Genomic DNA, 14851 nt, shown 5'->3' with positions numbered 1-14851 from the left:
CCCAGCAGTTCTTACTCACTCTCACTGCCTTGCCAGCAGAAAAATTGCCCAGTTCCACAACTGATCTCCAAAACAACATGATACCACCAAATTTTCTCAGGTAGACTAAACCACGCTGAAACTCCGAAGACTTCTCAGGATGGGAGCAGGCAGCAAAGCACAGTCACATCAGACACTCACCAGCATAGAAACAGCCATACAAGACACTGGCCAACGTGGAAACAGCCCAGAGCTACGGAAACTCTAAAAGAAGAACTAACAGCTGAATGTTCACGGGTAGAACAATGTGCTGGAAACTCTGGGGTCTTCTGAGAATGACAACAGGCCATATCCCGTCTCATAAACTGAATAGCAATGTGAGAACCAAGCATCACCACTAACACCCACCATCTTGCTGACAGAAAAATGGTCCAGTTCCATGATTCATCTCCAAAAGAATATGAAACTTCATGTTATTCCAGGTAGACCAGTCAGGATGAGAACTCTGCGACCTTCTAGGAAAGGATGCAAGCACAGTACCCAAGGGCCACAACAGAGCCTCTCTGACATAGAAACTGTCAGCAACTCAATTAATCTCCAAAAGAATAATGAGTAGTTGAATCTTCCCAGGTTGGGCCAGTCTACAAGCTGAAAACTTTGAGATATTCTAGAATGAGTATGAGCCAAATCCTTCCACACCCTTCCCCCCAACGACCACTTAAAAACAAAAACAGCAATGTTGCCGACACCCATCATTTTTCTGAAAAAAGATATTGCAAGCTCACAAATAATCTCAAGACAACATGACACTGCTAAATCTCCCCTTGTACACTAGTCCAGGCTGACAAATCTCGGATCTTCTTCCAGTGGGGGGAGAATCACAGAGTGTCACTGTCACTGTATACTGCCATCCTGTTGCTCATCGATTTGTTCGAGCGGGCACCAGTAACGTCTCTCACTGAGAGACTTATTGTTACTGTTTTTGGCACATCCAATATGCACAGGTAGCTTGCCAGGCTCTGCCGTGCAGGCTCCATACTCTTGTTAGCTTGCTGGGCTCTCTCCGAGAGGGGCGGAGGAATCGAACTCGGATCGGCTTCATGAAAGGCGAAAGCCCAACCGCTGTGCTATCGCTCCAGCCCGAAGACACACAATACCCTACAATAAAAAAATCTCTCTCAAAACTATTCTCAAACAGAATAACAAGTGGCTGAATCTTCCCAGGTGGGACAACTCTACAGGCCCTAAACTCAGGCGTTTCAGAATGGGAGTATTCCAAGTCCTCTCAGACACCTCTCCTAGAAACCAGAATATCCAGCAGATCCACTCACACCAACAATCACACCAGCATATAAACAGCCCAACATTCCAACTAATCTCAAAAACGAAGGAGAAACAGGTGAATTGTTCTTGTTGGACTAGTCTACAGGCTAAAAACTCTAAGGCATTCTCTGACTGTGGGCAGTCTGATTCCCCACATCCACTCCCAGCACAGAACAACCAACAGTCCCACCCACACCCACCATCTTGCCAGCATAGAAATTGCCAAACTGCACAACCAATCACAAAAAGAACATGCTGACTCCAAATCTTCCAAGGTAGAACTGTCTGGTCTGAGAACTTGGGGGCTGTCTTGGAATGGGGATAGAAAGATTCCCATTTCTGCCTGAAATCACAGGCATGGACAATCACAACCTACACCTTCCTACATAGAAATGGCCCAGCTCCACAAGTAACTCCACAAAGACTGTCTAGTAGTGAATGTTACCCCGTGGGACCACTCAACAAGCTGAAAACTGGTACTCAGTGAATGGGTGTGGAAGATTCCCCTTGATGAATCTGAAGGCAGTGCAACCCACAGCTCACCGGACACCTTCCTACATGGAAATGTCCCAGTGCCACAATTAATCTTTTCAAGAACAAGAAATTCTGCAGCTCCACTCATATCTGTCATTTTACTTCTACAGAAAGGCCTAGCTCCACAGTTTGTCTCCAGAGGACAATATTCTGCCTAGTTTTCACAGTTATACTTGTCCAGGCTAGATCTCTGGGGCCTTCTGAGAATGAGGACAGGCTGATTCCTCTTTCTGCCTGACGGCTCAACAGCCCAAAGGCACTCTGATAGCTGGCATAGGAAATCCTCAGCTCCACAAGAAATCTCACTAAGAACAAGGAGTAGCTGAATCTTCACAGTCTACCAGTGGAAGCTCTGAGGCTTTGTCTAACCTCAACTCACCAGATACCTTCTGATATAGAAAAGGCTCGGCTCCACAACTAATCTCAAAAACACACAACTAATCTCAGCCAGGATTGGCAATGGTTGGAATCTATCAACAGGCAGGATTGGCCAATGGTTGGATTCTATCATAAATGTATGTGGGGTGAAGGGTAGGTAAGCTAGATGAGGGACAACTATGACAGTAATCTTTTGGAAATGATCATGCTAGACAAAAACTAAGTGTTAAAGGTAGAGAAAGAGCTATACACGATGTGTCACTTGTGTCACTTGTCTTCCCGTTGATCTTTGATTTGCTCGAGCAGGCACCAATAACGCCTCCACTTGTCTCTGTCACGTGTTAGTGTAGCCCAATGATATCTGCTCACTCCAGGAACAGGAAGAGCCTCAAATTGTTCATTCAGGATTTTAACAAAGAAGTCTGACCATCTCATTGGTGGGTGGCCATGTGGTCTTTTGATGTCCCATAGAATCCAGTCATACACAATGTATTCTCTGTATTACAAACCACAATGTCTAAAGGAAGAGAGATAGACACAGAGATAGTAACAGAAAGAGAAAGAGAGAGAAACAGAGGCAGAGAGAAGAGAGAAAGAAAAACAGAGAACAAACATACACACACACAGAGAAGGAAAGTGCCTGCCATAAAGAGAGGTGGGGTGGTGGTGGTGGATCATAGAAAGAAAACTGAGAACACTGATACTGGGAAATGTACACTGGTGGAGGGATGGGTGTTTGAAAATTGTATAACTGAAATCTAATCATGAACAACATTGTAAGGGTCTATATTACAGTGATTCAATTAAAAAATAATAAATAAACAAAATAAATAAAAAGAAGTAATTGCACTATAAACATGGTAGAGTATTATCCCTTTTATATACATAGTATTCTAATCCTTTCAATTCTTTATTAGCAAATTTGACAACCCTGTGTATTAAAGCACCTAATTTTCACCACAGTAAACATTCATATAGTCTATAAAGAATTATTTTTTCCGTGCTATATGCAGTAAATCATTCAAGCAGAATTAACATGCTTCCTGAGAGTAGTGAGTTTGCTGCATATTTGAAAACAGACATTGAATGTTAAAAATCACACAACAGTTTGTGAGCACAGAATGATAGATAATACAGATTAGAAGCCTCAGAAAAGAATTGGATTGTTATGAAAAAGCAATATTTTTGACAAATTTAATACTTAATGGGAAGGTGGTATAAAAGTACAAAAAGAAGGAATTTTAGAAAGATTAAACCTCGAATGAGGTTCTTTGCTTGTTGAATTGTATATATTATTCAACTGATGATTATAATATTCTTTGTGACTTTAACAAATAGAGCAACCTGGATTTATTATGGCTGGGACACTTTTAGTTTCTTAAGCCCAAGTGCATTCAGTCCTCAGCTCTGAAAATTTAGGTATGATTTCTTTAACTAGTAGCTCTTCATTTGACATTTTAAAAATCCTAAGTACTCTGTAAAATATCCTAGAAGTAATGAACTTGATTTTTCTCAGACTATCACTTTTAGAGTTTCATTAAGAAGCTAATTTCCCCACCCAACCCCCCAAGAGCACAAAAACAATAATTTGAAAAGCCTTTTGAACGTCTATGTTCATTGCAGCACTATTCAGGGTAGCCCAAATCTAGGAACAGCTCAAGTGTCTAGAACAGATGTGTGCAATAAGGACCTTTGATATATGGACACAGTGGAATACTACCCAGCTATGAAAAAAGATGAGATTATGCAATTCACTGCTCTACTACTGGAGCTAGAAGAGATCAAGCTAAGAAAAGAAGTCAGAAAGAGGGGGGCAAATGCAGAATGATATATGTAAACTATAAAGAAGCATAGTAATGAACTAATAACCTATGTCAACAGACCTTGAGTGTTGGCCTGTAGACCAGCCAAAGGGATAAAGTGTGGGGAGGGAGTTAGGGACTATGAAACATTGGTGGGTGGATGCAGCACTAATGCTTATGCCAGGTTCCACGCCAGCAATACATCCGTGAGCAAAACATAATGCCCCAAAGGAGAGAGTATTGGGGAAATTGTCTTACATAGAGGCAGGGTGAGGACTGGGATGTGGAGTGGGGGTGGGGATACTGGGGACATTGGTGGTTAAAAATGTGCACTGGTGGAGGGATGGGTGTTCCATCATTATATGGCTGAATTTGAAACATGAAAACTTTGTAATTCTATATCACATGATACAACAAAATAATAAAAAGAAAAATAATGCGAGTTCATATCCAATTCAATCAGGTTAATCAATGGCTGAACAAATAGCAGTACCCCAACATTATTTATATATATGTATGTATATTTATATGTATATATATATATCTGGGCTTTAAGTCCACATATACTGGATGAAAAGAAAATTATATCTTCAAGTGGCAAAGCTTCCTAATTTGTTCTTCCTGAAAGACTACTAAGTTTTCCTTCTTTCCCCAAAGGACAAATCAATTTTCTCAGTCTTAAAATATTTGTCTTTTAAATTTTGTCACAAATTAGAATGAAATATACACTTAGCCTCAGATTTTCTTGCCATAGCATATTCGTGCTTTGGGGAAAGTGGGCCAGAGAGAGAGAGTAAGTGAATTCCCTGCTGCAACATCTATATTCCCTTTTTTTCGATAAGCAAACTACAAAAAAGATAAAGTCCTTTTATTTCATTTCATAGTTCTGACGTCTCTCAGATACTTTAGGTGGTTATCCTTTTGTTTGTTGTTGGGCCACACATGGCAGTTCTCAGGCAGTTCTTCCTTCTAGCTCTGTGGTCAGAGATCACTGCTGGTTGGACAGGGGATCATATCGGGTACAAACGATTAATCCTAGAACAGCCACAAGCAAGGCAAGTGTCCGATCTACAATTTGTCTCTGTAGTTTCATAACAGGTAACATTCATTCCCATGACTAATTTGCCAGTGACTTAACACAAAATGTACATCTAATGGAGATTACTTTTTCCAGAAAATAAGATATGTATCTTGACATCTCTGTGTTGGTGAAACATTTTGTGATGGCTACAGAGCTTCTGGAACACTAGGTAACAGGAATATGATATCAGGATGAAGATGAACTTGCCTTACATTACAGTCTTGAGCAATCTGGAATAAAATATTCTTCAATGTCACTCATATGTGCAATCTGTAACCCTCTAGTCATTATAATTATTTTCATGTTCACGACATAAAATATAACAAAAGCATTTTGATGTCTTTTTTAACAACTGATGATAAGTGATCAAATAAAAGTATGAGTGAACCAAAAAACATAATATTTCAAATCATCTCCACTAGTATTTTTAGAGTTAAAATATGATATATAATTTAGGTCTTCATCTCCACTCAGGTAGAGATTTTAAAAAATGGTATAATTCACTGTAATAATAGCAATTGTTATTTTATGTGTTAAAATATATAACATATAAAATATCTAACATATATACTTTTGGATCTGACTCTGATCCACTTTTTGCAATTAGGTATACAGCCACACAGACTCTACATTTGAAGAAGAAAGGTAAAGCTCAAAGATAGAGTGAATCCTTTGCAAAAAAAAAGGAAAACCAATGAATATGAGAAAGAAATCAAAGGAATAACTATACCATTTACAGCCATGACCCCTAGACTCAGCAGACTCAGTACACAGACATGTCAATTTACCATCAGAGTTGAAAGACCCTTTTAGAGAAAACTTTGTTTAAGCAGAGCTAGGAGAGAAGTCTCCTCTCTGTCTGTTGGTGAATGCTTGTCCTTGAGTGTTGGAGAGGGGGTCCTTTTCCAATAAACCACATTGTTGAATTAACCATTGAACATCTCTGTTCATGTTTGTTGCTTCTTATCATTAGTACTTGAAACTGTAAAATTAGTTCTTTATTAATTTCTATATAATCTTGAGGCTTTAGGGTATGGGGAAGAAGCCCTGTGAATCAAATATTCTGATTTTTACTTTTGGCTCTCCCCTTTACCATATGATAACAATCAAGCAAATGGCTAGACAGACTCGATCTTTCTTCAGTATTGTGAAGCTTAAATGTAGAGTGACGCCCCATTCATCAAGGCATCTACCTGCGTTTTGAGTCCACATATGCTGGGTGAATAGGAAATTCAGTCGGAAAGACTGTCTCTGAAGTTTGTTCCATTTCTTTGTTCTTGTATCCTCTCTTCTAATCTGAGGCTTCTGACCTCTTCCTTCTTCCCCAGTGGATAAATAAGAAATCTCCTTCTGACCTTAAGTTTTAATATGTGAACGGTTATGTCCCTAGATAGAAATAACTAGACACCTAGACTCAAATTTCTCTGCCATAACGCTCTCTTGCTTTGTTGGAAGTTTGCCAGCCAGAGAAGGTTCAGTGATGTTTACTGGGGCCACATCTCTAGTTCCCTCTGTCCTACAAACAAACATATGCTTGGGAATTCCTTACATCTTAGTCTGAGTTCCCTCAGATACTTTAGAGAATATTTTTTCTTCAATTTTTGCTTATACACAGTGGTGCTCAGCCCTTCCTCCTGCTTCTCCGTTCAGGGGTCACTTCCGGCTGACCGGCTTGGGAAGACTATCTGAGGTGCTAAGAATCCAACCTGGCTCAGCAATGTGCAAAGCCAGAGCCCACCCACTGTATATTGTCTCTGTCTCCGCTTCAGCGTATTTTTCATTCCTTTGAATAACATCAAAATGTCTGAAAACAAAATGTATATTCACTTGAGATACTTTTGTCACAACATAAGATATATATCTGAACATCTGCTTTGTGTTGGTATAGCATTTTCTGCTACTCACAGAGGTTCTGGAATACTCTAACAGGAAATTGGTATCAGACATGTAAAGAGAACTTATTTTGTATAATAGTTTGAGCAATCTTCAGTAAAATATTCCTCAAAGTGACTCCTGTGTGCCACAAGTACTCCTCAGCCAGTATAATTGCTTTTTATGTTCATGGCACAAAATATATCAAAAACAATTTGGTATCTTTCTAAAAATGTCATGGTAAACTATAAAATAAAAGTATCAGTGAACCAGAAGACAATAAATCAAATGTATCCTCTGAAATTATAATTAACTGGAGTGATAGCACAATAGGATAGGGCAATTGCCTTGCACGCTGGTGACCTGAATTAGATTCCTCCACCCATCTTGGAGAGCCCAGCAAGCTACCGAGAGTATCTCTCCTGCACAGGAGAGCCTGACAAGCTACCCATGGCATATTTGATATGCCAAAAACAGTAACAACAAGTCTCACAAAGGACATGTTACTGGTGCCCGCTCGAGCAAATCAATGAGCAACAGGATGACAGTGACCGTGATATTATAATGATGTAAAATATGAAATATTTGTTAGGTCTTCATCTACTTTCATGTACTTACTTAATATTATATCATCTACTCTGAGAAAGCAATGAAGGTGCTTTATTCTTATAAGCTGATTGTTGTATCACACTCAGTGTTGCCCAGAGAACTAGTCATGTGGCTATAAATGGAGAGTTTCAGTTCAACACATTTTTACTATAGGAAACTTCTCTCAGATTCCAGATTGTAATAAAACTCTCAGATACTTCTTGGACTTCACGAAGATTAAAGGACTACATTAGCCTCATTTTTTCATAGAGCATTCTTCAATTGTTGATCCTACTGTTTTGGGGATTTTTTGTTTTTTTGTTTAATTGTTACTGTCCTAGATATAATAATGTTCCTGTGTCAATTAATTACACTTGTTAATATAAACAGTGGGCTTGAGTGATAGCACAGCGTTAAGGCTATCGGCTTTCATCGGCCGACACGTGTTTGATTCCTCTGTCCCTCTCGGAGAGCCTGGCAAGCTACCAAGAGTATTGAGCCCACATGGCAGAGCCTGACAGGCTACCCGTGGTGTATTGAATATGCCAAAAACAGTAACAAATAAGTCTCACAATGAGAGATGTTACTGCTCCCCGCTCGAATAGGTCGATGAGCAACGGGATGACAGTGACAGTGAATATAAACAGCAAGATGATTGAGGTGGATCCAGTATATGAGGTGGCTGTCTAGAAATGCTACTTTTAAATCTGTCTATATAAATTGCTCAACCTTAGAAAATCAGATGCTAGAAACAACCAGTGGAGATCAGGGTATATATATCATTTAAAAATTTGCAATAATGCCTCCCTAATTCACTACCTAGGCGTCAATTTGCCCTAGGACTTGAAGACTTATTTAGAGAGAACATTTTTGGACACAGGTACTCTCTTCTCTGACTCTGGCTGAATGTCAGTACTCACTTGCAGTGCTGAGAAGGGGGCCAACCTCTGTATTCTCATGGAGCAAGCAACGAGGGTGGGTGTCTGGCTGCCTGGGACCCCATATGTGAGCCTGCTTCAAAGCAGGCCTGACACTCTCCAGCTTAGGTTCCTGGCTCCTGCTCAGGTTTCCTTTAGGTCGTGGTTTTGGGGCCACACCAGGCTGTGCTCAGCTGTTCCTCCTGGCTCTGCACTCAGGGATCACTCTTGGCAGGTTTGGGGAACCACACGGGGTACCATGATCTAACCATAGTTAGCAGCATGCAAGACAGGATAAGACTTCCTGTCATTATCTCCCCAACACTCAGCTCAGATTTTATGAAAGTGGAGAATCAAGACTGGGAAGTTTGTCAGATAATCTGCCCTGGCCTTCATCTCTGCCTGTGCTTTGTTTTTTGTTTTTTTGTTTTTTTAAATTTTTTATTGAGTCACCATGTGGAAAGTTACAAAGTTTTCAGGTTTAAATCTCAGATATTCAATGCTTGAATAACCATCCCTTCACCAGTGCTCATATTCCACCACCAAGAATCCCAGTATAGCTCCACCCCGCCCCCTCACACCCCAAACCCCCCCACGCCCCTAGCCCCCCTACCCTAAGCTCCCCCCGCCTGTGTAACTAATAAATTTCACTTTACTTTCACTTTGATTGCATACAATATTTCAACAAAACTCACTATTATTGTTTGGAGAGTCTCTCCCCTAAAGTCAGACCTGCTGAAAAGGAAGCATTAGATAATTTGTTTTCCATTGCTGAGGATGAAGAGGTATGAGGTCGAGTGACCACACTTATCGGCCTCTCAGTTTTTGGTTTCTGTAATTTAGTATTTTAGTAACTAAGTCCAGAGAGATATCTGCCAGAAGTTGCATCGTTGCCAACTTGTACTTCTCAGTTCCATTATATTCCACATATGAGTGCAATCTTTCTATGCTTTCTTTCTGAAAGAAAGAAATCTTTCTTTCAGAAAGAAAGAAATCTTTCTTTCAGAAAGAAAGAAAGAAATCTTTCTTTCAGAAAGAAAGAAAGAAATCTTTCTTTCTGACTCATTTCACTCAACATGATAATTTCCATGTTGATGCATTTATATGCAAATTTCATGACTTCATGTTTTCTGACAGCTACATAGTATTCCATTGTGTAGATGTACCAGAGTTTCTTTAACCAGACATCTGTTTTGGGGCACTCTGGTTTTTTCCAGATTCTGGCTATTGTAAACAATGCTGCAATGAACATAGAAATACATATGCCATCTCTACTATACCATTTTGCCTCTCCGGGATATATTCCCAGGAGTGGTATTGCTGGGTCAAATGGAAGCTCAATTTCTAATTTTTTGAGAATCGTCCATATTGTTTTCCAAAAGGGCTGAACCAGTCGGCATTCCCACCAGCAGTGAAGAAGAGTCCCTTTCTCCCCGCATCCACACCAACACCGGTTGCTTTTGTTTTTTGGGATGTGGGCCAGTCTCTGTGGTGTGAGATGATATCTCATGGTTGTTTTGATCTGCATCTCCCTGATAATTAGTGATGTGGAACATTTTCTCATGTGCCTCTGAGACATTCAGATTTCTTCTTTAGGAAAGCTTCTGTTCATTTCATTACCCCATTTTTTGATAGTGTTGGCAGTTTTCTTCTTGTGGAGTTCAACCAGTGCATTGTATATCCTTGTTATCAACCCTTTATCAGATGGGTACTGCATAAATATCCTTTCCCATTCTGTAGATTGTCTTTGTACTTTGGTCACTGTTTCTCTTGAGGTGCAGAAGCTTCTTAGTTTGAGATAGTCCGATTCATTTATCTCTGTTTTCACTTGCTTGGCCAGTGGCGTGTCAGCTTTGAAGATACCTTTGGCTTCAATTTCGTGGAGGGTTTTGCCGACCTTGTCTTCAATGTACCTTAGGGATTCTGGTCTGATGTTGAGGTCCTTAATCCATTTTGATCTGACTTTTGTACATGGTGATAGGTGGAGGTCTGCTAACAGACCTTAAGAAGGACATTGTGGGCAACACGATAGTAGTTGGAGACTTCAACACCGCCCTATCACCTCTGGACAGATCAAGAAGATTAAAACTCACCAAGGAAATAATGGAGTTGAAGGAAGAAATAGAAGAGAGAGGGCTAATAGATCTATACAGGCCTCTATATCCAAAAAAAAGGGAATACACTATCTTTTCCAGCGCACATGGAACATTTTCCAGAATAGACCATGCACTGGGCCACGCAACATACCTCAACAGAATCAACAAAATAGACGTTGTACCAGCTATTTTTTCAGACCATGATGCACTGAAAATAGAAGTTAATAATGGTCAGATGCAGAAAAATAAATCAAACACCTGGAAATTAAATAGCTCGATGTTGAACAATGAGTGGGTCAGGAAGGAAATCAAGGAAGAAATCAAAAGGTACCTGGAAACAAATGAGAATGAAGACACTAGCTATCAGAACCTGTGGGATGCAGCTAAAGTCGTTTTAAGGGGAAAATTTATAGCTCTGCAAGCATATCTCAGGAAGGAAGAAAGGGCCCGCATAAATAACTTGACGTCACAGCTCAAGACCTTAGAAAAGGACCAACAAAAGAAGCCCAAACCAGGCAGAAGGAAAGAGATAATAAAACTTAGAGCAGAAATTAACGACATGGAAACCCAAAAGACAATTCGAAAGATCAATGAAACCAAGAGCTGTTTTTTTGAGAAAATAAATAAGATTGATAAACCACTAGCAAGACTCACAAAGAAAGAGAGAACACTTATAAGTCGAATCAGAAATGAAAAGGGGGACATCGCAACAGAAACCAATGAAATTCAAAAGATCATCAGAGACTACTTTGAAAATCTGTATGCCACGAAACAAGAGAACCTAGAAGAAATGGATAAATTCCTGGATTCCTATAATCTCCCAAGGCTGAACCAAGAAGACCTGGAGTTCCTGAATAGTCCTATTAACATCAAGGAAATTGAAACGGTAATCAAAAGTCTTCCCAAAAACAAAAGCCCAGGCCCAGACGGATTCACTAGCGAATTCTTCCAAACATTTAAAGAGGACCTATTGCCAGTTCTTCTCAAGCTTTTCCGGGAAATTGAAGAAACAGAAACCCTCCCAAAAAGTTTCTATGAGGCTCACATCTCCCTAATATCAAATATATGTGCCTGTGCTTTGTACCTCCATTGCTGATGATTTTTTAAATACCCACTGTTTCTTTTTCTCTTTGTGTATTTTGGTTTCTGTGTGTTGAGTACATAGCTAAGAATGTAGTAAGGTTACTATTACTTTGAATATATAGCTAAGAAAGAGTAAGGTTACTATTTCAAAATTGTTTTCCAGAGACTTACTTGATCTGGGTAAGTACGACTCCTGAGGTAGAAACAAGCACAGGATTCTGTTTTCACTTCTGTTTTGTTGACTTTTACATCCAAAGGGATTTCACAGGGCACTTGCCCTTGAATTTAAATGAACAAGTAAAGCTTCAATATTTGTTATTTCTGTGCTCTAGATATAGAACAGGAGGTAAAGCACTTTCCCAGCATGCACCTCGAACACTAGTCAAAATTCTGCACTGTAGTCTCCCGGTTGAAATCTCCATCCTTTCTATCCATGCCATCCCCCCAACACACACACATACACACGCACACACACACACACACACACCTGCTGCACAGAAAATCACTAGAAGTGACATAATTCATTTCAGGTGTGTGTGTGTGTGTGTGTGTGTGTATTTCTCTCTGTGTGTGTCTTTGTTTCTGTGTGTTCTTTGGATAGATAGCTAAGAATGTAATATCAGTGGTTCTGGTTTAAATTTTTAGAGATATTTCCCTACTGTTTCCACTAACGTCCAGCTCCTATTCTCTGAAACATAAACAATATAATATTTTTCTATACCTTTACAATCCACCAACACTAGTCTTACCATAAATTTCTCACTGAATGTCATTTATTTTCATTTTCTATGTCATGTCCTTATTTTCAGGTGGCATTTTCCCAAAAAATCCACTAAAGGTGACTCAGGAAATACATTAATTCAGTTAAACATCTTGAACCATTCGTGTTATTAATAAGTGCTATATTTATTTGAGATTATACTTAAGTCTCCACCAGATTTATCGTCAACTGTAACACAAGGAAACCAACTTTTTAAACAATAATACTATATTGGGACCAGCGCAATGGTACAGTGGGTAAGGCATTTCCCTTGCACGTGGCTGACCTGGGTTTCATCCCTGGCATCCCATATGGTCCCTCAAGCACTGTCAGGAGAAATTCCTGAGTGCAAGAGCTAGGAGTAACCCCTGAGCGTCGCCAGGTGTGACACAAATAGACAAAAAATATATACAATAAGGGCCAGAGAGATCATATAGGGATTAAAGCACCTGCCTTCCATGTGGCCAAACCCAGTCTGTCCCTGGCACCACATATAAACCTCCCAGTTCTACCAGGAGAGATCCTGGAGCAGAGAGCCAGGTGTAAACCTTGAGCAGTTCCAGGTATGACCTCAAAATAAAGCAAAACATCCAGAAGCTTACAAAAGCACTTGACATTGTTTCCACTTTGACAGAAAAAACTTTAAGGCAACTTTTCTCTACCTTTTTATTATTTAACTGAAATCTCAACCAATGCTTTCTTTTCTTATTTATAAGTCTGTGAATTTAAAATAGCTATTTTGAGACAACAATGGTCACTTATATAAAAGTGCTTTTAAGAGAGTGTGATTTCGGTTATAAAGAGGGATAGTGCAAGCCTTTTGATTTAACTTAGTGGCCTGAGTCACTCCTGTAATAACAGGTTTCTCTGAAACTAGTTATCTTTGTTACTCAACCTCTGCTTTGTAAAGCAGGTGACTAAGGCACAAGCAAAAAACAAGAGCAAAGGTAAAGCATACTTTGTTTTCTTTGAAAAAATGTAAGAACTGTTTTTAGATTATGCTGTCTGTGAGTAATTAGAACTGTTGACTAATTTCATTTCTTGGACTACTCCCCTTACTTTTCTGATCCTCCTTTATTTACTATTTAAATATGGAAACTTTTAAAAATATTAACTTGCTTTTATAAACGTGGAATCTGAAAATACATTGTCATTGATAGCTATGTTAAATTTCAATTAATGTTTCATTTTACTTTATTTTAAGTTGCAATCTTGCTTTAAAACGATTCTCTTTATAGTAGCAATTTAAAACATCTCACTTGTCTATGTGTACAATTTCTCCATACAAAAATAGAAAACTAAGCTGATTTCTGTAATATATTCATGCATCAAATATAAATTAACTTCTAGTAGTACGCCTTGCATCCCCAAAGTAAGTTATTAAAATGACTGCAAATGTATTATATGGTACCCTGAAGAAGTAATAAGTTTATATTTGAAACAGTGGTGAAAAATTCTCAAGAGACTTTAATTGCTATGATAAAGGGCACAACAAACACTGGCATAAGTCATTTAATACCAGGACATAAAATGATGGGGGTGAAGTATCCAAAGAATTTTCTTGATATGGAGGAATTATCAACTGGATTATAAATATCTGTATTGTATGAAAATGGAAGCCAGAACCTTAGAGGAAGAGGTTGTGGGCCCAACTCATTCTATTTCATAAAATAAAAAATTAGAAATCATTTGGGTATTAAGAATAAATTTAAAAAAATAAACAATCAGAAATTTGAAAAAATAAACAATTAGAAATTAAAAAATAAACAATTAGAAATTTGAAAAAATAAACAATTAGAAATTTGTTCTAGTACCTAAGTATAATTTTTCTAAAGCTCAGACTTTATCTCATAGGCAGAGAGTAAAGAATATACATGAGTTCTAGCTTGGTTATATAAAGTTTTTTTCATTATTTATCATACAATCCTTGTCATATCAACAAAAAAGAGCATTGTAATTTGTAACTTAAAAAAGCATTTGAACAATGAAACTTAAAATTAAATACATTACACAATAAAACATTTCAGTATTTTCATTCTGGGTAGTGACCCTAAAATCAAAGTTTTAACCTCTGCTTCATACAGTAGTTAATATATTGCATAAACATAATACCAAGGTAACAAGCATTGAAGAAATTTTTTATTACTATTTGTGAATTTTATTACTATTTGTGAATCACTGTGAGGTACAGTTACAGACTTACAAACTTTCATGCTTCTGTTTCAGTCATACAATGCTCGAGTACCCATCCCTCCACCAGTGTCCATTCTCCATCCCCAATGTACCCAGTATTCCTCACACCCCACCCCCAACGCAGCCCCTCCCCACCCCACCTCTGTGGCAGGGCATTCCCTTTGGTCTCTCTCTGCTTTTGGGCGTTGTGGTTTGCAATAGAGGTATTGAGTGGCCATCATGTTTGATTTATAGTCTAGTTCCAT

This window comes from Sorex araneus, chromosome 1 (genome assembly GCF_027595985.1).
Source record: "Sorex araneus isolate mSorAra2 chromosome 1, mSorAra2.pri, whole genome shotgun sequence".
NCBI classification, from domain to species: domain Eukaryota; kingdom Metazoa; phylum Chordata; class Mammalia; order Eulipotyphla; family Soricidae; genus Sorex; species Sorex araneus.
The sequence above is the reverse complement of the archived record's forward strand: the minus strand, read 5'-3'. Positions refer to the sequence as shown.